The sequence below is a fragment of the Triticum aestivum genome, chromosome 7D, assembly GCF_018294505.1.
Source record: "Triticum aestivum cultivar Chinese Spring chromosome 7D, IWGSC CS RefSeq v2.1, whole genome shotgun sequence".
Classification (NCBI taxonomy): Eukaryota; Viridiplantae; Streptophyta; class Magnoliopsida; order Poales; family Poaceae; genus Triticum; species Triticum aestivum.
Genome location: NC_057814.1, coordinates 569300956 through 569323765, shown reverse-complemented (window position 1 = coordinate 569323765; position 22810 = coordinate 569300956). Strand labels below are relative to the sequence as shown.

The following is a 22810-nucleotide window of genomic DNA, read 5'->3' as shown; positions in this document are numbered from 1 at the left end:
ATGTGCATTCTGTAAGTCAGGTGTTTGACGTAATTTTTTCTTGGACAGTTGTATATGGTAGCATTGTCTGTATTTTCTGCTGCCCTACATGATGAACTTTATGTTTTAGCTATGGATGTATGTCCAGATGGAGCTATATTTGTCATAGTTACTCTGATAGGGCAAATACTAGTGTTGCACAAAACACCTATTTTACAGGTTTGTTGCACAAAACATCATATATTGGGGTAATTCGTTGCAGTTAGGTGTAATCCTCCATTTAGGTTTGTTGAGATTCCTGACGAAACCTTCACTAGTCTTGTCTCATCTCTGTCCTCCCCTTTTCTCTCCCCCGATGGTAGCCTCCCCTGACGACACCCTTCACAAATCGACGGCAAAATTTTCGCCTAAAAATAAAAATATAGGGTTTCATGGTGGAGAAAAATACCTAACCAACTCTCTAAGGAGAGGTATGGGAGACGAGCACGCTTTGGGGGTTGGGAGGTGCACGTAGACAGGCTTACCCGACGACATAGGAGAGCACCTAAGAAATACACCCCCAAGCCATATCTCCCAAGCAATATCCGGATCGAGACTTAGGCTTTCGCCCGGGGACATCCAATCAAGTGAGAGGTGGCGTGCTGACACACCATAGTGATGCTTCCAAGACGGAGCACGACACCCACAAGCCGTCACCGCTGGCATCGGCCGAAGGCAGGCAGGATTTTCGTTCAAAACGTCGCACACCTACATCCCAGACCATCGAAAATGGGATACACCGTCCATGTGGATTCACTTCGCCGCTGCAGCACTTTGTCGCCGCTGCATCACCGCGTCCCACCAACACCATCGAAAGAACGAGACAATACCACCCCACCGCAGCACCGCGTCCCACCAACACGATTTCCTCCGTGATTTTCTTCTTCAAGAAATCGTTTCAATTGCCATGGCTTCCCGTAGGCACTATGATTGTTGCTTTTTTCTCTCTCCCTATGTTTTGCTCGTTCTAGTCTTGTCGATGATGAGTAATTTTCTTGTTCTGCATGATGCTAACCCTGGGCTTGTCGGACGGACCTCGGTCCGCTGTGATGAAGGAAAGCCCCAATGCTGTGCTAGATCCACACCCCCGTTCAGTGTTGCAGGCCGCGACACTACGTGTGGATAAGCAGACTCTGTCAGAGTAACGGATACATTCGCATCACATCTTTTTTTCTCTGTATTTTGTTTCGGATCTTGGGTTGTTTGGTGGCGGTGATTAGAATCTTACCCGCGCTTCTGATAACTCGTGAAGTACAAGGGAAAACATGGTTGAATTTCTTAATATGAGCCACTGCAAATACCAGGTCCCTTTTCCTTTCTGATCTTGGTTTATGTTATTATGTTGATTATACATGGTGGTGATGATAAACACTTCAAGCAAACATGCCAGTTCTGCTTCTGAAAATTCATGACTGAAAAACCTGTTATATACCGATCTGAGCCATGATCAATCATCTTTATTCCTTCTTTTGGTTATTGGTCTCTGTTTTGTCACTTGCTTTAAATTTGATTGTTGCCGAGGTTAACTATCCTCTCGCAAGTTCCTCTGATTTGTGGAAGAGGCTGAAAATCTCGGTAGAGCGTGTGTTGTCATCAGCTTCGTCTCTTGATCCTACGAGATGGGAGTTAAATAACGGCACGAAATTTCACAAATCTTCACTGCATCCTTGCAACAATTCCTTCTCTGGAGGAACAAGCTGGAATATCGTTCTGAAACAAGTTACGAGACCATATTGTGAACCTGAAACCTGATTCAGAAACAAGCTGGAATGTCGTTCTGAAACTAGTTATGTAGACCATATTGTGAACTTGAAACCTGATTCAGAAACAAATGGCACGAATTGAATTGGATATGAATTGTGAAAAGGAATTGAATTTGCTGGACGCTAGTAGCATGAATTAGTAGCTAATGAACTTAGTGAATGACGCTTGGAACATCTTTATGGCATAGTTTTATAACCAAGAGATTTCTATTGGGTAATCTTATCACGTTAATTTCTTGAACTCAGGGAGTTACTGTAAATTCTTTCTGGAATAAGTTGTTTGCCTTCCATGATAGGAGTTTATGTAATTTCAGCTGGTCTTTATTCCCTCAGCCCTACATGATGAAATTAATGTTTTAGCTATGGATTTATGTCCAGATGGAGCTATATTTTTTGTCATAGTTACTCTGATAGGGCATTTGTTATTTCATTTCATTGATTTGATATTGGGAAATTAAATAAATTTATGGCTTGTTTGTTGAAACATTTGCATTTCCCGCTAAGAGCTAATGCTGCTAATTCCTTCTATGTATGTCGGAGCCTTATTAATTTTCCAAGTATTTTTTTAAACTATAATCTTTACTTAAATTTGCATTTGCAAAGTTCAAACCATGATCTTGTGAAAAGTAGGGTCATCAATCAGAATGATAATTATTCTCTATTTTAATGACCTGCACTACGCAACGAAATAAACTCCCACGTTTCCTACCAGCTACCTATTTCCAGATAATTCATGGATCTGTTTCTACACTAGCATGTAAAATTGGTAACAAACTGAATTTGTATCAAGACCTGAACATGTATGCAGTCAAATGAAAGCTACCTAGCAGCGGAAATAGAACAATAATTAAACCTGTATCTACACACTCGAATGAAAGCTACAGGCAGGATAAACTACAGTAAGATGCTGATCAGGCTGGAAAGAACATAACTACCTCCACGCAGTAGAACATGTATTCTGCTAAGAACACTACAGGCACCAAAAAATGCATCGTTGTCACAACCAAATTACGGGGAAAATGCGCTACAAATACTGAATCCCTTTTTCTTTCTGATCTTTCTTGTTTCTTTGTACATGTCGGTGATGATAGACACTTCAAGCAAACATGCCAGTTCTGCTATGTTAAAAAAAATCCTGCCAGTTCTGCTTCTGATTTGAGCCATGATCATAGTTTAGTTGTCTGATTCTGTGACGTTACAAATTCGTAGTTGGCGCCCCCCATGCCGCCATCTTTGTGAGGAGGGGATAGATCGACGTGTCAAGAAATCGTTTCAATTGCCATGGCTTCCCGTAGGCAATATGATTGTTGCTTGCGTACACTTTTTTTTTTTGCTTGTTATTCTCTTGGCGATGAGTAATTTTCTTGTTCTGTATGATGCTAACCCCGGGCTTGTCGGACGGACCTTGGTCCGCTGTGATGAAGGAAAGCCCCAATGCTGCTAGATCCACACCGCTGTTCAGTATGAGCAGCCTGTGTCAGAGTAACGGATGCATTCGCATCACATATTTTTTTCCTCTGTTTTTGCTTCGGATCTTGGATTGTTGTTTGGTGGCAGTGATTAGAATCTTACCCGCGCTTCTGATTAACTCGTGAAGTACAAGGGAAAACATGGTTGAATTTCTTAATATGAGCCACTGCAAATGCCAAATCCATTTTTGTTTCTGATCTTGCTTTATTTATGTTATTAATGTGTTGTTTGTACATGGCGGTGATGATAAACACTTTAAGCAAACATGCCAGTTCTGCTTCTGAAAATTCATGATTGAAAAACCTGTTGTATACCGATCTGAGCCATGATATCATCTGTTTTAGTTTCTTACTTATTCTGAAAATTCGTTTTCATGAAAGACTGTTCTTCCTTCTGATTGTTTGTCTCGCAAGTTTTTTTTGATTTGTTTAAGAGGCTGAAAATCTTGGGATAGTGTGTGTTGTCATCAGCTTCATCTCTTTGTTTCTACTAGATGGCAGTTAAATAACGACACCAGATTATACAAATTTCCGCTGCATCATTGCGACAATATCTACTCAAGCTGGAATGCACCCTGGCAAACATTGTTCTGAAAGAGGTTGCCTGGACCCAATTCTGAACTTGAATGAAAACCTGGAATTCAGTAACAAATGCCACGAATTCAATCTGCTGTGAATTGTTAAAATAGCTGGTTGCTAAACAGTCCAATTATCAGCTAATTGTAATAATGGTACAACATTTCACTCATGCGAACACCGCATAATAAATTTACAAGTCATAGTTCTAATACAAATTTTATGTTTGAATGGTTTAGTAATAAGCATGATATTTCTACTGGATCACTTGCTTTCTTCAGATGTGCATTCTGTAAGTCAGGTGTTTGACGTAATTTTTTCTGGGGCACTTATGGTAGCAGTGCCTGTCTGTTTTCTGCTGGTCTTTATTTGAACAGCCCTACATGATGAACTTTATGTTTTCTGCTGGTCTTTATTTGAACAGCCCCCTACACTCTATGGTCGACATTGCATATTACAAAAATAAATTCAGTTTTTATTTTATTTTTTCTAGCATTTTTTTGAATTTACTATTCATAATGGGTGTGCATGCTCCCCATGTTCACCAAATCCATCTCCTTTATATGTCAAGTATATATCACTAGATTTCTACATGGATGTGGTTTTTATATATTTTTTGTCACATAATATATTTTTGGGAGTTAAATGCACCGGAGGTGCCTAAACTTGTCATGCGCGGTCAGTTTGGTGCCTAAAGTTACAACATACATAAAACTAGTGCCTGAACTTGTCCAGTCGTGCAAATACGGTGCCTCCTTCCGTATTCAAACATACACCCTGCCCACGTGAAGTGCTACCATGGCAGTGGCCCACATGTAAGTGGATATGTGCGGGGAGGAATTATTTTGCAGAAACATCGCTTTTGTTTTATTTAATCATGTAGGAAAGCCCTCAAATACAGTGTATGCCAGAGAGAAATAACATGAAAAAATTTCTGCATCGCGGTGTTTCTAACCTGCACCTCCAGGTTACCAAACGGTGTAATCAATTGGTTTTATTTTTTATTTTCTTCCAAGTTCCTGTTTAGTTTTATGACACACAATTTTTCCAATATAAAAATACAATAATTATTGATATGCAGTTGCTGTGTATTTTTTCTTTTTTTTTCATTGTGTACTTTGAAGAGGTAAAATTAACTATTTCAAAAATTTATGTGGATTTAAAATTTTCTACAAATATTTAACATTATTATGTAAATTCATATATCTTCATTCCAGACCAAAAGCATACATAATTATTGTGTATCTTCATTATATTTATGAAATACAAAATTATTAAAAAATTGGCAACATTGTATTTTTTGAAATTATTCAACATATATGAAAATTATTGTGTAATAATATTAAATTCTAGAAATGTATCAAAACATGTCAACCGTGTTTGCAGAGTTGTAAGGAGAATTTTACACAGCAATTTTTTAATACTTGATGAACATATTCTAAAACATGTTGAACCTAACGAATTTCAAAAACACGTTATACCTTTTGAATACATGTGAAACATTTTCCAAGTACATGAAATGCACTAGCACTTTATTTTAAGTTTGTGGCAGTTGCAACTTTTTCTTGCATTTCTTCTTTCAAAAGGTAAAAAAATATCAAAGACAAAAAAATATACACAAACTTGAAAAAAATAAAAATAAAACTTGTGTGGGCCCAAACAAGCACCATATATAAAAGAATCGCTTGAAGAGGTACATAGCAGCCAAAGCAGATTTTCGGAGCACGGTGGCCACTGAGCATGTTTTTTTTCACACCAAAAACGTATGCATGTGTTTGACGGTCAAATCCGTACGAAATTATGTTATATTATACCCAGCAATAAAGACAAACTTCCAGCCAAATAACAAGCTAATTTTTGCATGTATCTTTTTTTTTATCTCTCACATACAAACGCGAATTTTGATGAAAATTTGCACAATATATTACACTTCTACGTGTGCATGTATAAAAGATTTTGGAATTTTTTTGAGTTGTAAAAATCCATTTCTCTGAACTTAAGAGAAACAGGCGCAATACGCCCGTGCTCCAAAGTTGCCTTTTGCACAGCAACACCGTATATATAATTCGACCCGATGAAAGTGCACTGTGCATATTTTGGCGTGGTGGATAGCCTGTGCGTACAGTGCAATCTGCAACCATGAGATCTCAGCATCGATTCTAAATCATGCAATATATTTGTACTGTGGGTCAATGCCAAACTGTCACGCCATGCGGGCATAACATACGTCCGGATACGGAAGGAGGTGCCGTATTTGCACAACCAGATAAGTTCAAGCACCAGTTTCATGTATTTTACAACTATAGGCACCAAACTGACCACGCCGAACAAGTTGAGGCACCTCTAGTGTATTTAACTCTATTTTTGGGTATGTCTAGGGCACATCTAGATATGCTCTAGTTATTGTACATCTAAATGAGTGAATCAAGCATAAAGAAAAAAAGAAAAAAAATGAAAATATTCACACGAATCTCAATGTAAGATCAATGACATATGACTTAGATGTGCAATACTTATGGCAGATCTGGATGTGCTTTAGCAAAACTGTATATTTTTAGATAGTTAAATTGTTGACCTAGAACTATTAGGTGCGTGACTTGATTTCGGATAGGTTGTCTCCTGAAGCCGGTTCATAATCTGTTGGATCATCTGTTTGGTTTCTGCACGATGCTAACCCGGGCTTGTCGGATGGATTTCGGTCCTCTGTGATGAAGCAAAGCCCCAATGCTGTGCTAGATCCATCCACACCGCCGTTCAGTGTTGCAGGCCGCGACACTATGCGTGGATTGTTAGCAAATCTCCCCTTTCCTCCCTCCGCAATAACCGCATCCCTCGATGCGCTGTTCGGAAACGGACGTGTTCTCAGATTGTATACCGCTTGGCCATGCCACCAAACAATCGATCAAAAATCTAGAAAACAACAAGTATTAGCCTAATCATTAATGAAAAAGATCAACGGTTCGATTCATTTTGTCTCCCGCTCTAGAAATCGACTCCCAACACGTTATCAGCACACTCTTTGCCGAGAGCGATTTGGCCAAGAGGGAAGCGATGACGGAGTGCCCGGCGGTCCTCGACCTCGCCCGGTCGATGCCCCCGGCGAGGCCCCCTCACACGCACGGCGCCCGCGCCTGCGCTACGGAGCCACGCGTCGTACTCGCTGGCTCCCGGGCTCTCGGCAGCCAACAACCATGGCCACGCACGGCATGGCTGGTTGCCCGGCCCAGGCGGTCGACCAACGGTAACGCCCTCTGGCACGCCCCTGCGTGGAGAGGCTCCCTTGCCTGCCCGGCGGCAGCAACCTTTATGCGGCCTCCCTCTGGAGCACACGATGCGGCTCTCGGCCTGCGCGCGTAGGCGCTCAGGCCAGCACGCCCTCCTCGGCGTCCCCTGGCGCAGCCCTGACCGGCCTCCAAAGGCGGCGCGCGATAGCAGCGGCCCCTCCCGAGCGGAGGTTTAAGGTTTGAAGTGAGTTTCAAACCTTTACCCTTGAGGTTCTTTGCGTCCCGGTGGTGTGGCTTGGATTACACGCGCTATCCCATGGGAGGCAAGACTGATCTTGATGTCCATGACCCGCTTAAGTAAGTTGTGGCCATTGAGGGCAAGCGCCTCAAATTACTTAGCCATCAATTACTTGGGGCAAACCAGAGATAATTAATTTACGAGTAGTAAATTAAAGACTATCATGGTTAGTGTTGTAATGAATTTTGCAAAATTAATGGATATTTCAAGAACTTAGTTTGAAACCATTAGTGTGAATCTCAAATTGCTAAGTATGATATCTTGAAGATAATATCCAAAATGGAGTAGATCTTGCAGCACTAGGGAGTATAATCTGATGAAATCAGCAGATACTCACTCGTAATGCCTTATGCCACGACATAGTAAAATATGTGGGAGAGCACTTTGTCAAGCAATCATAATGTCAAAATGACAAAATGTAGGCTTTAACTGTAGTGGTGATAATCTGCAAAGCAGTAGATCTACACACTACCTTGTGATCTCAATACATCAATCTGAAGAAATCACTAAGAATTTTGCATCTGTATTTGCAAGAAATTGAAAATCTCAATTGCAAATAGACGTATTAATCTCGACATGTGTTTAACATGAAGATAGATACATCATAGAAATATTTCGAAATACATTGTACTCAACGGAGAAACAGTACTGTAGAAGTACTGAATTTATGTTTGCAAGAGATTAAAAATCTCAATTGCAAATAGATGTAATTAATCTCGACACGTTTCAAACGTGGAAATATATAACATCAATTTAGTATCTGGAATACATTGGTATTCAACAGAAAATGATACTAAAATATATGTACCAGATTTAACGGTCTAAAACAAGAATAAAATCACTGCTAAAATTAACCGTGAAATCACAATTAATACAAATTTTGGCCTATTCAATCAAAAATAGGTAAAGCCGCAAGAACTAGAGTGCAAAACTTGCGAAATATCATCACATGATTAATTAAGGGAATCTCCCCTTATCCAAACTGCCACACCGTTGCATCCCACAACCTACGCAAGGCAGTAACTGCCTCATGACGGTTCTCTCCCGAATCAGCGCCTCTCCAAACCGACGCCTGAAGGCGTCTCCCCATGTCATATATATACTGTATAACATGATCAATAAAGGATACAGTTAAATCATTTGTTGTCTCTCTTGATTAGTTCCAATACGTTATCAGCATGCTCCTAGCCAAGAGCGATTTGGCCGAGAGAAAGCAACGGGAGTCGGCGTCCTCGACGACCGAAGCGCGCGATGCAGCCCTCGCGCCGTCGTCGCCGACCGCAACAGGCCGTAGCCGTTCCTGGCCGCGTCCGCGCCGCTCCCCGGCCTCCGCGGCCGCGCCGAGCCTGTCCGCGCCGTGCCCGTGGCTACCCAGCGCCCTGCCGCGCCGCGCTGCGCCTTGCCGCCCGGCCCCCGCGCCGCTCACCGGCCTCTGCGCCGCGTCCCAGCCTCCGCGGCCGAGCCCGGCCGTGCATGCTCCGCCTCGTCCTGCCGCCCGCCCCCCGCGCCGCTCACCGGCCTCTGCGCCGCGTCCCGGCCTCCGCAGCTCGAGCGTGGTGTGGCCGGCTCCGCCCGCCCACTCCCGCTCCAGGCTGTGGCCGCGCCCCGCCCGTGGCGCTTGCCCCGCGCGCTCCACCAGCACGCCCATCCTGGCGTTCCTAGCGCAGCCCAGCCGGCGAGCCAAGGCGGTGGTGCACAAGCTAGTATGGCTATGGCGCTCTTTACGGGAGAAAATCCCAATCACGGGAACTACTCCTGTGAAAGAGATAGAATCTTATCTCTTTGCAAGTTTTGCACTCTAGCCCTTGCGGCTTTATCTATTTTTGAATAGGCCAAAACTTGTATTAATTGTGATTTTGCAGTTAATTCTAGCAGTGATTTTGTTCCTGTTTTAGACCGTTAAATCTGGTACATATATTTTGGTACCATTTTCTGTTGAATACCAATGTATTCCAGATACTAAATTGATATTATATATTTCCACGTTTGACACGTGTCAAGATTAATTATATCTATTTGCAATTGAGATTTTTAATTTCTTGCAAACATAAATTCAGTACTTCTACAGTACTGTTTCTCCGTTGAGTACAATAAATTCCGGAATATTTCTATGATGTATCTATTTCCATGTTAAACACATGTCGAGATTAATACATCTATTTGCAATTGAGATTTTCAATTTCTTGCAAATACATATACAAAATTCAAGGTGTCATCCTTAGCAATTTGAGATTCACACTAATGATTTCGAGCCACCCTCTTGAAATCTATCAATTTTGCAACATTAAGATGTATGTATATTACGCAATCTGTAATATAGATAAATTACCGGTTTTTCACCGGAGATGATATGTTCTATGTGTTTACCACATTGCCATTCTTCATGAACATGTCACAGCGGTCGAGATTGATTTCTCCCACACAACAACTTGTAAATTTTGACAGTAACATCTCCCTCATTATATTAGGAAAACACAAGGTAATGAGTTGGATCTACTGCCCATGTGCAGACTATCTCTATTACTGTGAGATATGTATGATCTTCAATGTGTTATGTTCCCACAATTGAGGTTGAGCATTTTCAAGTTATACACTTGAGTCAAAATTTTACATTCTTATTGCAAAACCATGATGGTTTTTAATTTACTTCTTGTAAATTAATTATCTCTGGCTTGCCCCTATAAGTAATTGATGGCTAACAATTTGAGGCTCTTGCCCTCAATGGCCACAACTTAGTTAAGCGGGTCATGGACATCAAGATCAGTCTTGCATCCCATGGGATAGCGCATGCAATCCAAGCCACGCCACCGGGACGCAAAGGACCTCAAGGGTAATGGTTTGAAACTCACTTCAAACCCTCAATCTGACATCATCAAGCTGTCACAAGACCCTATGAGCATGAAGAGCATGATGGTTGAATATGCATCAACCGACATGTTTGGAGACTATAAATTTAATCCCTTAGTCTCCTTAGTGATCTATTTATTTATGTCCATTTATGATGTTCTAATAAGAACATGATTATTGTTGTCATCATATATTGTATGTCACAATATACTGTATCAGCACTTTGATACAAATACATTTGTATGTATTCTATATATCTTACAGTGATTTTCATATTAAGAATCTTCATGTTTATATATAGATTTCTGAGTCAATCCGATGAAAAATGATATGTGCCTTGTGGACATATGCACCACAAACTTTATACTCAGGGAAGTCCAATGTTTCCACTCTCATTGAGAGAAAGGAGATATTTAAATCGCTAGACGCGATGAGGTATTTGTTGACTCAACTCGAGTCATATTTACTATCCCTCTGGGTACTCGAGTAACGTTGGGATGCTTTATTGCTTCCCAGGTTTAACTCGTACCCTACTAAACTATGAAGGTATCCGTCAAAATAGTTTCCATAGCAAAACTTATGATGACAACAAAGAGAAATAACTTCTCTTTACCATATGCAACGGATATGGCAAGCACATTCTCCGTGTATCATCTGGATTGTATTACACATACGACACAACCCGTAGCACATGTTGCGTACAAGATAGTTTTCCAGAGTGTCTTGTACATAACAAACTTGGCATACTCGCCTTGGTCATCGAGACATTGGGTTGAAACCGAAACTATCAGCAATTCCAATAGTTTATGATTATTATGATGCTAAATTCTAATAACATTTGGATTTTATGTGCACTACAAGTGACACAGGGAAGCTAATTTTAAGGCTCGCACACCTTAAAGTCTACGCTGAACCACTTAGACTCCTTGAATGCATCAAGTTGAGGTAAGTGGCTCTTCTCATCCATTGACTAGACTATTAAGGTATTCCATGGTTCTAAAAGACAATCTACATGATGGTCTTAAGTGCGCGGTTATTCACACGAAACCATTGGCTCATTATCCTGACATCGATTTCAAGCAAATCGAATGGATAACATTGCAGAATTCTCCTTTAGTGCCTTCTCTATGGCCTTTGGATTGAAGTTTAGCAATTTGTCCTAATGTCTAGACTCAAAATGGTTTGGTAGAATCCTATCCAAAGAGTTAAGCTCATTGCATTATCTTTACTTTGGAATTGCAATTTACCAACTTTACATTGGAGTCATGCAGTTTTACACGCTCATGACAGAACTGCATAATATTATTCCCCTCTATCTTTGATATGTGGATATCTATTAAGTATTTCCTATCTGCGGTAATTCAGTTGCATACCGATATCACCACCCGGCATACACCATTGGCCCCTCAACATATAGTTGGGATCTATGTGAGGAATAACTGTATTTCCATCAATACCTTGAGCCCCTCGGATGGGGAGTTATTCAAGGCCAGTGTGCTGATTCATGAGGAATATTTTCAGGCATTAGGGGGAGATTTCAAGTACCATAAAGAATGCCAGAAAATTAGTGGAATGTTCAACACATTTCTGCCTCAAATCTACGCACTCAAAGACCTGAACCATGCGTTCAGAAGATTTGCAACACAATGCAAATAACCTGCCAGATTCATTTACTGACTATAAAGGTGTCACGCAATCCTACAATCCTGCAAAAAATATGTCAGAAAGAGTGGAGGTACCAACTAAAACCACTCAACTCCTCGTTCAAAGCAACAGGGGGAGAAGTACAACAATAGTACATCAGGATCCAGCTTCTTGCAAGTAAGGATATCAAGGCCTTTGAATTAGTAAATGCAGGTCAACTTCACGTTGACAGACACCTAATGGGTAGTGGATGGGAAACCTCCACCAACCTAGGTCATAGTGCACACAATGACCGGCACATCGGAATACCCGACTCAGCCGCATTGGGAAATCGCGAGCAGTCACCATGGGTAACGATATTCGCATCAACTATATATTGATATATAGATTCTGGAGAATCATATAACCGGAAGTCTACAAATTTCGACATACATTTCTCAACTACGATTGCAAAAACCTTTCAAATGATTCAGATCCAAAGACCATGGCCATGGCAAAGTGTGAACAACACTCGGACTGAAGTCAAGCAAAGGGTATAATCTAGGTAGAAATGATCTTGCTCAATAATAGGAAGGTATTCATAAGCAATGCCTACATCAGTTTTCTTCTGGGAATAGAATTGAGAACAATGAGGTGGTGAAACAAAGAGCAAGTATTGTAGCACAAGGGTTCACACAGATACCCAACTATTCTCCACAGGTGGAATCTCTTTCCGATAACTTATATCATTGGCAGTTCAAAATCATCTGTCTCTGCAGTTGATAGATGTAGTGATTACATATCCATGTAGATCACTAGATTCAGATGTAGATGGTTCCCGGTGGAACCTGAATTCTGAATCGAAGTACAAAATGCAACATACATCGTGTAAAATCAATAAGTCACCCTATGACTTATTATTATCGTTGGTACATTTGGTACAACCGACGTAGTCAGTTCCTTATTCACAAGGATTACTCCTACAGTGATGATTATCCATGTTTGTGTGTCTGCAATGATGATACATGTAATCATCTAAATGACGGAGTTTAAAATGAAGGATTTGGATGTACAAAATACAGCTCGTTACTACAACTTGAGCACCTTCATTCATACATTATGGTATACTATGTTGTCTATATCCATAATATATTGGAGAAATTCATTGTGGACAAATCTTATCCATCCATAACTCTCATAATAGTTCATTCTCTAGACGTAGAGAAAGATCCATTTAGACCAAGAGATGATGGAAATGAGATATTGGGACTTAACGTTCCATAATGCCATTGGATCCACCAAACACAATTGGTTGGTACTCAAGAATATCTTTCGATATCTCCAAGGCATCAAACATTTTGTCCTAATCTTTCAGTTTTAGAGAAATCTGGAAACCAATATCATTGGATACACCGATCAGATCCCTACTATGTTAGATCGTAGACAAGCTTTGTGTTCCTGTTAGGTGTGGTAGTCATCCCATGAGAGTCTTCAAAACAGACCTCGTGGCTACATCCACCAACCATTATCTCAAAGATAATGTTGCTTGTGTTGCCCGGATGCAAACAGGTTACATAATAAGCAATATCACTATATTGCATATCTTGCAAGTCAAACCATGTGACTGATTTGCTCACGAAGTCCCTACCAACTTCTACGTTCCACAAATATGTTCATGGAATTGGTATGTGACGGCTTCTAATTTTGCAAGAATTAGGGGGAGTATCTTCCTGAATTGTTCCTGTTCAATGCATCATATTATACTTTTTTTCCTTTATGAGTTTACTATACAGGTTCTCATAAAGGTTTTTAATGAGGTAATATCAACACAAGATTATATGTCATACTTTCCGTTTTCCCCGCCGGTTTTTTTTAGGAAAGTATACACGATATATTATTGTTCTCCAAACTCTATGGTTCTATCATATTGAGTTAAACGAGACAATAACTATTATATGTTGCATTATTTTCTCCTTATTTTCCCACTGGGTTTGCATGAGTTTTGGTAACATATCTAACACTATACTCCTCACATTTTTCCCACAGGGTTTTTAGAAGAGACTCTTTACAATATATAATGCTATTTGGACAAGCGTAGATTAGGGGGAGTGTTTGCGATTAATCATCACATGATTAATTAAGGGAATCTCCCCTTATCCAAACTGCCACACCGTTGCATCCCGCAACCTACGCAAGGCAGTAAGTGCCTCATGACGGTTCTCTCCTGAATCGGCGCCTCTTCAAACTGACGCCTGAAGGTGTCTCCCCATGTCATATACTCCTTCCGTTCCTAAATATTTGTCTATCTAGATATTTCAACAAGTGACTACATACAAAGCAAAATGAATGAACCTATACTCTAAAATATGTCTACATACATCCGTATGTGGTAGTCCATTTAAAATGTCAAGAAGACAAATATTTAGGAACAAAGGGAGTATATACTGTAAACATGATCAATAAAGGATACAGTTAAATCATTTGTTATCTCTCTCGATTAGTTCCAATAGCCTTTATGCGGCCTCCCTCTGGAGCACACGATGCGGCTCTCGGCCTGCGCGCATAGGCGCTCAGGCCAGCACGCCCTCCTCAGCGTCCCCTGGCGCAGCCCTGACCGGCCTCCAAAGGCGGCGCGTGATAGCAGCGGCCCCTCCCGAGCGGAGGCGGCGCCCAGCGACGCGGTAGCGAGGCCGGCTGCCTGACACGGCTCCCCACGAAGGGGTGGCGGCGCACATGGTCTTCACGGCCGGCGGCACGCGATGCGAGTCGACGACTCCGCATCTCCCGGCCCTGATGCACCAGCCCGGAGCAAGGGCGCCTCCAAGCGTCTGCCCGGCCCCGGTACTGCTCCCATCTCAACGCGGCCGATGGCAACGAACATCTGGGCTTCAAGATCAAGAGAAGATCGAATGTTCAGCCAAAAACGGTAAGAACTACTCTACATTGCCTGGACATGCTCTCCATCCACGACGGCAACATGCAGCGGCCCGGTGTGGCTTCTCGAGCGGCGGCGGCCGACGCGGTCTTCCGGTTGCAACGTTGCCGCGCCGTCCGCGAGAGCGGCCCTTCACTCGCATCGCCGATGCCCCGACGCGACGGCGACCTTGGCGGCACCGACCCACTGGAGGCACGACTTGCGCGGCTTGCGCCCAGCACGCGGTGGCCCCCGGCTCTGATGCTTCTGCTCCCGGCGGAGACGGTGCCCGGCGCACACGGCGGCCGGTGGTCCAAACGGCGTGGTGCTGACCCCTGGCGCGAGGGAGCGACGGCCCGACTCGCCGGACTGAATCGCGGCAGCCGGCTCCTCTAGTGCGGCATGGTGGCGATGGGCAGCGGTGCCGTGGTGGTATCCGCCTGTGTCTCGCGTGTGAAAGGGATCGAAGCTGTTGGGGATTTCTATTCCTGGTCGCTCTCCCTATCTACTCGATTGACCAGACCGTGGACTGCTGCACATGCGTGTACTACTACGTGGCCTAACTGCAAACTAGTTAGAGTCATTAGCACTCCCGTCCTAGTATTTGCTTAATTGCTTTACTAGTTGAGTCATTAGCACTCCTCTACTAGTATTTGCTTAATTGCTTTACTAGTTTACCTTTTCTTTTCAGAAAATTAGTTCTAACAACAACTTTTAACAGTGATTTCCCTGTTTTTAGCCTGTTAAATTCGGTGCATATATTTCAGTACCGTTTTCTGCTGAGTACCAATGTATTCCAGATCCTATGTTTCCACGTTTGTCACGTGTTTGAGATTAATTACATCTATTAGCAATTGAGATTTTTAATCTCTTGCAAAGATAAATTCAATACCTCCATAGTACTGTTTCTCCATTGAGTATGATGTATTCCGGGATATTTTTATGATGTATATATTTCCATGTTTAACATTAGTACGTCTATTTGCAATTGAGATTTTCAATTTCTTGCAAATACAGATGCAAAATTCAAAGTGATTTTTTCAAATTGATGTTTTGGGATCACGAGGTAGTGTGTAGATTTATCTACCACTACTATTTAAGCCTACATTTTGTCATTTTTGACATTATGATTGCCAATGTGCTCTCCCATACATTTTCATTAAGTTATGACATAAGACATTCGGAGTGTGAGTATCTTATACTCCGCTAATGCTGTTAGATCTACTCTAGAAGTTCTTTTGGAGATTATCTGCAACGTGTCATGCTTAACAATTTGAAGTTCACACTAATGGTTTCAAGCTAACTTCTTGAAATATCTATTAATTTTGCAAAATTTATTGCAACATTACCATGATGGTCTTTAATTTACTAATCGTAAATTAATTATCTCTGGTAACCGATGGCTAGAGAATTTGAGGCATTTGCCCTCAGTGGTCATCACTACCCTACCTGGGAATGGACATCATGATCACTCTTGTGTCTCGTGGGATGATGTGTGCAATGCAAGACCGCGGTATTCACCTTTGGTCGGAATCGCACTGCTAACAGAAAAATATTGTCTTATAAATCATAAGGCATTATATTGATTTAGATCTGCATCTGGTTATTCTGTACTAGCAACTCCCGTGATACAATGAAACTCAAGGGCAAAGGTTTGAATCTTACTTCACCCCTTTAACCCGACATCACCAGCGGTGACGGGACCCTATGGGCATGGAGAACATGAATGTTGAATATGTCTCAACTGACATGTTTGGAGACCATGAATAGTCCCTCTGTCTCCTGAGTGGTGTCCATTTATGTTGTAGTAATAACAATATAAGTATTGTTGTCATCATATTGTATATCACAATATATTGTATCAGCACTTTGGTACAAATTCATTTATATGTATTCTATATATTTGACAGTGATTTTCTTGAGAATGTTCATGTCTATATACAGATTTCTACGGGGGTCAATCTGATGAAAGATGATTTGTGCCATGTAGACCTATGCACCACGAACTCTATATTCAGGGAAGCGAAATGTTTCCACCACCACTAGGGAAAAGCCTAGCAGTAGCGCGGGTATTTTCTGTATCAGTATCGCGGGTACCCGCGCTACTGATAAGGCGCTACAGCTAACGTGTAGCAGTAGCGCGTGTTGACACGCGCTACTGCTATACCTAATTAGCAGCAGCGCTTCCCGTTGCCTGCGTCATCTGGGTCTGGGCGAGCCAGGCTTGGGTTGCCCGCGTCATCTCCGGCGAATGGAGGTGTGGCTCGTGCTAGGGGTGGCAGAGATGGCGGCACGCGTACTGCAGCGCAGCGACACGACCCGTTTCGTGCTCGGCCGGGAATAGGGTGCCTGGTTTGCTCCTGATATGGCGTCTGATCGGTTACCATCGAGGGCGGTGGAGGTTGTCCCCACGCGCGTGGCTGCTGACTTTGCCGCTCCTCGTTCCCGCTGCTTCCTCTTGGCCCCGCCAGTCTTTCTTCGCTTGCCACGGTGAGACGGCGATGCTACATGGTGGCGCATGTTGGTGGGCGGCAAGTATGGTGGAGCGCGATGGATCGCCCGGGGGCGTGTTGGTTGGCGGTTGGAAGAAATCCTTGTTGGCTTGACCAACACCGACGCATTGACGGCCGTGGGCGCCGACGTGCCTTCCTGAAGGGCATCGGATATACCCATTCCCCCACGCCCCTCTACGTACCGGAGGAAACCCTAGGACATGTCCGAGCGGCAGCGTCATCGTCATCCCGTTCCTTCTTGAAGGTGTTGCTTGGTATGCCGTGTTACGGAGTGCTAGGAGCGTGGTGGAATTCTCCGATGGGCGCAACTATTGCGGGACATCATCGTTTTCGCTGATCCGACGTTGTTGGCATTATTTTCTCTCTTGTTTCTCTTTTGTTTCGTTTGGATGTGCTTGTGTTGAGGCCCCAATAATTATATCGTGTGGTTGCTATATTAATATAGCGGGGCAAAAGCATATTTCGAATGTGCAAGTGAATGTCATCGGTCCATAACACCATAGGTCGGCCCAATAGTTACACGACATCACTTAGGGACAAATTAATATTTTAATAGAACATTTTCTAATTAGTAGATGAACGCAAGAAAATGCTAGTGGGACAATGCAAGTGATAATGTTCATACATGCCACACAGGTTCTTCATGTAAGCTTAAAAAAGTGTTTCATGTGAGATGGTTTTCCCCCTAAACTATTTCTATCAGTGAAAAATAGTTCATCTATATAATACTAATAAACACGTTGACATAGCTCCGATGAATGTTCAACTGTTCATGCTTTTTTTGCTACATGTATAAGGTAAGATATTCATCTAGCTCGGCATAAATGGCCTATGGTTCATGAAACATGTTCACCTCACTGAAATGTTCTGACGTACGTGTCCTACCATCGTGAAAAATGTTAGCCTGTGTCATCATAGTTGTTTAGGTATGTGTAAAAAAATGTTCATTTAAAAGTCTGCACAATAAACTTGTGAAAATAATTTTGTTACTAAGAAGAAAGGACCTTCCTTTCTGTTGAATAACAAATTATATCAGTATTATAGAGTACATAGAAAAAAAAGAACTTTTAAAAATTTGTCAGCAAGAAAAGAGTTTTTTTTTGGTTTGGTAATTTTAGAATAAAGGAGTGGCAGCTAACAAATTCTCTTTAGGTGGCCTTTGTTTGGGCTACAGCTACTGAATTTAGATTCTAGGCCTTCTAAAATCAGAATCAGAAAAAAAACTAGCTTACCAAACAAAGGCCACCAATACCACGTGGGCCGCGCCCATGTTCGGTCTCATTAAGTCTTTCTTTTGGGGTAAGTCTATGTCTCGCCCGTACCGAGATGGCAGCAAAACTCGCCTACAGAAGCGGGTACTGGGCCGACCTAGTAAACATGTGGTCTCATCATCTGACGTCACACACATGATTTTTCATTTCTTTATTTTTTATATATTAATAAATAATAAATACACATATATGAAAAAAAACCTAAAACAACATAATATGGAAAAAAAATTTGGTTGATCTTTAGAAACGTTTAACATTTTTTTAAAATGTTCAAGCAGTGTAAAAAAGTTTTCTCAACTTTTACAAAATGTTTGTACCATTCAAAAACAATGTACTTACATGACATTTAAAAATCGTTACCCTTTTAAACAAAATTACATGATATTTTTGAAAAATGTTATACAATGTAAGCAAACGCTTGTGTAATTCAAAAAAATGTTTCACATCATTCAAAAGAATGTACGTTACATTAAAATTTGTTTTCAAAAAAATGCAAAGAAACCTGTTGTAAAATAGTGAAAATGCCAATAAAAACACAATCCAAAAAAACTCGTGCGTACCTACAGTATTGGGCAGTCTAATAGAACGTGCTGTAGGCGAGACCTATTAGGACTCACAGTGGGTAAGAAATAGCATTTACATTTTTTTTTCTGCTTTTCACTTTCTTCTGTTGGTTTTCTCATGTTATTTTCAGCTGGTTTTTCAGTTCCGTTGGTTTCTGGTTTTCGTCGCTAGATGGTCTACGGATTTGGATGTAATTTCTACTATTTCTGGTATTCTCTGTACTGCCATGATTGAAGATAAATAGATCGGAAATTTTGTCGCAAAAAGAACAAACAAACAGTAGCCTAGAACAAATAGAACAAAGGGGACGCGGGTAATTTACCTGGCTGAGCCGTAGACGTCGAGAACAGCAGCAGCAGGAGGAGGTAGAGAAGAGCAGCAGGGGCACGTGCAGTCGTCATCATCTGCAGAAATTAGCAATCAAGGTTCAAAGAATGTTGAGCAAGTTTAATGAGCACATGGTAAGCTAGTTTTTTTTTTGAGGCAGCCCAGGTTTTGAAGGCTAAAACCAGCTGAGTACTAATAGAAATGGCGGGCCTGGCGGAAATGTGGTGGCTTCCTAGCTTCCAAACATTGAGTCTAGAAATTCGAGATAATTTCTTACTAATAGAAATGCAAATCGCCTCATACGATAGCTTTAATTTCCCGGCTTTTGACACTTACGGCGACGAGCTAGCCAGGTGATTACTTAAGTGCTAATTAATCAGTTTGCATGCCATCTATATATGAACCCACGCTTTTAGTCGCTTTGTCACTTTGCCATTTTGGGCAAGCACCTATTCCCGTGTAATAACTCTTAAAGGAGCACGCCTCTCAGATCGTGCTGAGAAAAAAGAGTGGGGCGGGGAATGATTTGGGGTTTTTCGCGTACTTACTTGCATTGCTGATCATCGGTAGAAGCAGCGGAGACCGAGTGCTTGTGATGCGCCGTCGGAGGGAGTACGAGTCCGCTGGCGACGGGCTAGCTGCAGCGGGTAGCACGCGTGGTCATCTGCTTCAAACCGCTAGCTGCTCCTCGCGCGCGCCTCCTCTGATCGTGCCAGCAGTGGCGGAGCTTCATGGGGGCCAAAGGGGGCCATTGCCCCCCCCCCCCCCCCCCCCCCCACTGTAGGAAAGTTTTTTTGGATACTCCTAATTATTAGGCTTGAATATCAAAGGTTTCGTAGAGTTCATGCATAACTTATCTTCTTCGCCCCCTCAACTATCTTCGTCAAGCTCCGCCACTGCGTGCCAGGAATGGATGGTGTGGATGCAGGGGAGGCCGGCCGGTGTGCTAGAAGCTAGGGGACGGCAGATCGAGCTAGCTAGTCAGGGGCGGGAGGAAGGACCACGCATCTGAGATCGTGCTGAGGAAAAAGAGTGGGCGGGGAATGATTTGGGTTTTTTTACGTACTTACATGATGGGGTGCCCGGGCCTTGGATCGACAGCGGATAATCATCCCTTCGAGTGTTTGTGATGCGCCGCCGGAGGAAGAACGAGTCTGCCGGCCGGATGGTGACAGGAATTATGCCCAGCGGCAGCGAGGCCGGATGAGGTTCCGCCGGTGACTGTCATGGCCGACGGTGGAATGGGTACGGCCGGTGTGCTAGTAGCTAGCTAGGGGAGGAACAGAGCTCGGAAGGGGGGAAAGGCACTAGAAAAACTAGTTTAAGGAGTCAGGACTGAAGAAAACCATATCCACGGGTGCTAGGTAGGACGGGAGAGTAGTCAGGGGCCGGCAGGGGAGTAAAGGAGCGTAGCGCCGCCGCGCGGGGTGAATCGGAAAACTCGATGTGTTGCGCTGACAGGGATGGACTGGCCGGAGAGGAGAGGAGAGAGGTAGGAAAAGCACGCATTATGCCCGAAAGGGAAACCTCCCCCGCTTGAGGGAGACGGATGCGGCATGCACGGGTCCACAATGGAGCCCATGCACGCACGTCGTACGTACGCATCTCACTCTCTCTCTCCCCGCCGCCAACTTCGCTTTAATTTGGTCGTTGTCAGGTGCCCGGCCGGCTAGGGACATCTAGCTAGCTTAATATGTGGCAAATTTGACAAATTTGACCTATGGATGAAATCAAATCACAAAATGAACTGCCCGTGGGCGCCACACTACACTGTGCAACGCCTCACAGATAGGCGCTACACGCCTGGCCAGCGTTGCACCCGACAGCGTAAAAATTGCTAAGTCATTGTGCAGAGCCTAAGAGCTAGGCGCTGCACTGTATAGTGTGGCGCCTAGCTCTCAGGCGCTGCACTAGTGGTCGCACTACAAAATGAAGCAACCACTAGTGCAACGCCTAGAAGCTAGGCGCTACACTGTATAGTGTGGCGCCTAACTCTCAGGCGCTGCACACTGATTTAGTAATTTTCGGATCACACGGGTGCGACGCTGGCTAGGCGTGTAGCGCCTATCTGTGAGGCATTGCACAGTGTAGTGTGGCACCTTCGTGTCGGGCGTCACACAAAAAGGTCAGCGGCGTGAAATAGTTTCACAGACAGTTCATTCTGTGATTTGATTTCATCCATAGGTCAAATTTGTCAATTTTACCTTAATATGTTGCGTTCATTTTCTGTTTCACTAGCTAGTTGTAAGCTTATGTGCATGCATGGTTTCTGTTAACTGAATTCGGAGTGCTGTCTCCATACATGCATTTATAGGTTGATCTCTTTTGCACAATCGTTGTGTCTCGCTTCCTGTGCTCGTCATAAATGCATGCTCCAGCCCACGCCACTATCTTTTACAGACAAAAACACATGCTCAATTATCGAGCCTTCTTCCCTGCACTCTCACATGCATGCATATTGTCATACCGACCTCTCCCATATCGTTGATCTTATGACTTATGTCTTCTTTCTTTTATCTCGATCATGCTCGCGTGCACACACACACATCCAACGTATACATGTATACCTATGCTCGCGTGCACACACACACATCCAACGTATACATGTATACCTCTCGCACATGCACGTTCAAGGTCTCCTATGTCTCCATACATAGTTAATTACCCTCAACCCTAACGCCACATCGAATCGTTCTCCTCTTGTGTGCACATAACTTCCGCCTGGATGGGTAAAACACACACTCACACTTAACAATCTCCTTCTAGCTACCCCCCTCTCTCTCACTCTTCCCCTATATCCCCGAAACCAATAAGACCATCCCTTCGTTTAATTCCCGCCTACATGCACCATCGATATATAATAGTCTTCCTCGGTGTCTCTCGAACAAACACGTTCTCTCGATGTCGACTCCTCTCACGCGCACACGCATTCTCTTCCCTCTCTACGGGCCTTTTCTCTCTCGCACCCCCTCGTTGGTGGCCTCTGTCATACACTATGATGAAGCCATGCACACTTAAATTACATCCGCCACCGAGGACCCCGCGTCACACACACACACACGCACCCACCCCCACCCACCCCCCACACACTAAGATTTCATCTCTCACACACATGCTCTAGGCGGAGCATTTGTTCCTACCACCCTTTCGTCCAACCTTACCCGTATGATAAGCAATCACCTTAATTTACTTGTATAACATGGACAAATTCCACTTTACTTTAGTAGTTAGCAAACTTAGCATCTCTACTCTTATAAAAAAACGAGTTGGTGATGATGGTGTGCCTGCCATCTTGTAATATAGACCGTCCGATCTATATTTGACGGATAGAAAGCAAACTATGACAATTTTACAAAAGATACCCACACCTCTCTCCACATTTACAGACAAGGCCTTGCCTCGT

General features: G+C 43.0%; 8 non-coding genes and 1 pseudogene across 8 annotated transcripts; all 9 read left to right on the top strand.

The window, feature by feature from the left end:
• The first annotated feature begins 1018 nt into the window (after nt 1–1018).
• On the top strand, nt 1019–1174 carry LOC123171792 (small nucleolar RNA snoR134). Its single transcript, XR_006485408.1, has one exon. It is a non-coding gene; the product is annotated as a small nucleolar RNA snoR134 (small nucleolar RNA).
• A 51-nt stretch (nt 1175–1225) lies between these two features.
• On the top strand, nt 1226–1309 carry LOC123171787 (small nucleolar RNA U36a). Its single transcript, XR_006485404.1, has one exon. It is a non-coding gene; the product is annotated as a small nucleolar RNA U36a (small nucleolar RNA).
• A 59-nt stretch (nt 1310–1368) lies between these two features.
• On the top strand, nt 1369–1465 carry LOC123171677 (small nucleolar RNA Z223). Its single transcript, XR_006485353.1, has one exon. It is a non-coding gene; the product is annotated as a small nucleolar RNA Z223 (small nucleolar RNA).
• Nucleotides 1466–1559: 94 nt separating this feature from the next.
• Nucleotides 1560–1665, top strand: LOC123171772 (small nucleolar RNA snoR97). Its single transcript, XR_006485391.1, has one exon. It is a non-coding gene; the product is annotated as a small nucleolar RNA snoR97 (small nucleolar RNA).
• A 1318-nt stretch (nt 1666–2983) lies between these two features.
• Nucleotides 2984–3102, top strand: LOC123171779 (small nucleolar RNA snoR111). The gene has a single exon (XR_006485396.1). It is a non-coding gene; the product is annotated as a small nucleolar RNA snoR111 (small nucleolar RNA).
• Nucleotides 3103–3150: 48 nt separating this feature from the next.
• LOC123171793 (uncharacterized) lies at nt 3151–3278 on the top strand (annotated as a pseudogene).
• Nucleotides 3279–3332: 54 nt separating this feature from the next.
• LOC123171784 (small nucleolar RNA U36a) lies at nt 3333–3417 on the top strand. Its single transcript, XR_006485401.1, has one exon. It is a non-coding gene; the product is annotated as a small nucleolar RNA U36a (small nucleolar RNA).
• A 66-nt stretch (nt 3418–3483) lies between these two features.
• On the top strand, nt 3484–3580 carry LOC123171674 (small nucleolar RNA Z223). Its single transcript, XR_006485351.1, has one exon. It is a non-coding gene; the product is annotated as a small nucleolar RNA Z223 (small nucleolar RNA).
• Nucleotides 3581–3665: 85 nt separating this feature from the next.
• Nucleotides 3666–3772, top strand: LOC123171773 (small nucleolar RNA snoR97). The gene has a single exon (XR_006485392.1). It is a non-coding gene; the product is annotated as a small nucleolar RNA snoR97 (small nucleolar RNA).
• Nucleotides 3773–22810: the final 19038 nt, after the last annotated feature.